This window comes from Alligator sinensis, unplaced genomic scaffold, assembly GCF_000455745.1.
Source record: "Alligator sinensis unplaced genomic scaffold, ASM45574v1 scaffold1086_3, whole genome shotgun sequence".
NCBI lineage: Eukaryota > Metazoa > Chordata > Crocodylia > Alligatoridae > Alligator > Alligator sinensis.
Window position 1 is genome coordinate 3,178,543 of NW_005841975.1, and position 1,686 is coordinate 3,180,228.

The following is a 1,686-nucleotide window of genomic DNA, read 5'->3' on the forward strand; positions in this document are numbered from 1 at the left end:
ACCAGCCCCCACCCAAGCTGCTGGGATGGGAATAGGGGCCCTGCTGCTCCATGGGTGGGGAGATGAGAGCACGGAGGGATGTGGGATGACATGACAAGGCCCCCTAGGACCTGGATGTGGTCTCTCTTTCATGCTTGAAGAAGGATGTTTGTGCCCGAAAGCTTGCAAAGAACAATTCTTCCAACTATTTAGTTGGTCTAATAAATTTACCCATTTACCTTCTCTCTCTCTCTCTGTCCTCTGGAGTGTGGCTGTGCACTCCCTGACTAGTCTGTTCCCAGCCAAGACAGTGTCTGGAGCAAGCCCCCAACACAGATCGTATACTACTGAAAAAAGTCCTCCATATCCCTCCAAGAGGAAAGAGCGAGACAGAGCCCATGGCTGATCTCAGGAGATGAGTGTGGTATTGTTTCTGCTGGACTGACAACCTGCCGGACACCCTGTGTCTGTAGCACTGTGCACTGAACAGCGCCCCAGCCAAAGAACTACTCAGCAGAGAAAAAAATATGTACAAAATTGCCATTCCCATATTAATATTTAATTCCTCAAGAACCAGTGGGATTCTGTAGCAATGGAGGAAGGTAGTGGCCTAGTTATTATGGTGCACTGAAAGACTGCTTCTCTTGAACCCTGTTTCCTTGTGCTCTCTGGGGGAATCAGGCCTGTGAAGCAGGGGTGAAGCAATCTTTCGTCCCCACGTTACTGTTGCATGCTAACTGTAGCACCTGGGATGCTCTCCTGGGCACCAGCTCTGCTTTCTGTCCTGCTCCACGACACTGTCCTGTCCCTGGCACTGTAAAGGGGGTGAATGCCTGAGCAATGGCAGCAAGTGTGCCGGGGGGCAGGAGGGACTCAGCACTTGGTGTAATTTATTACATTCAACAATAAAAAAGAAATTAAAACCAGAGGGAGGCTGAGCTTAAAGAATTAATCTGAAAAGGCTGTGGGAAAATGCTGCTTAGCCAAGGATAGTTTCCTTGTCCATCCTAAACACACTCCAGGTACAATACTAGCAGCAGCACAGGAAATGGTGACCTGAGACCAGCCCAGGTGTCACTGCAAGTCTTTGTACAGCCCCATAAGACAGCCCAAATGCTATAGCTAGATGTGTCAAGTCAGTCAGGCCAAAGACATAGTAGGGTGTGGGCTCTCAGCTAATCAATTACTGATTCCCGAGCACGAAAATTATGGCAGTGCCCTTATTGCTAGGCTCCTTGAGATTACTAAAAAAATCATGTCCTCCCAAAATGTATGTGCCTCCTTTAGCAAAGTCTGCACTGTGGATTTAGGATCAAGCTAGCGGTTGTTTTTCCTGTACCAATGACACGCATAGCAAATAATCTATATCTTTAACCCAACGCACGTACTAGAAAGAGCTGCGGAATACAGGAGTGTTGACTAGCCGTTCCCCAAAGAAACCTCCTTTTTAATTGACTTAGAAGGCAAAGCTAACCTTATCTCCGTCTCCTTCCACACATGCTTTCATGGCAGTGATGGCTTCTGGGTAATTAGAACACAAACAAACAATACACCCCCTAATTTATGTGGGTCTTTGCAGGGCAATTTCCTAATAAAATGTAGTCCCTGTTTGAGACATTGGGTGAATGATTTGGACCAGCACATTAACCTAGGGCATTTAGCTTTATTTTGGGAGGAAGGGAGAGGGGAAAGAGATGCAGCATATAT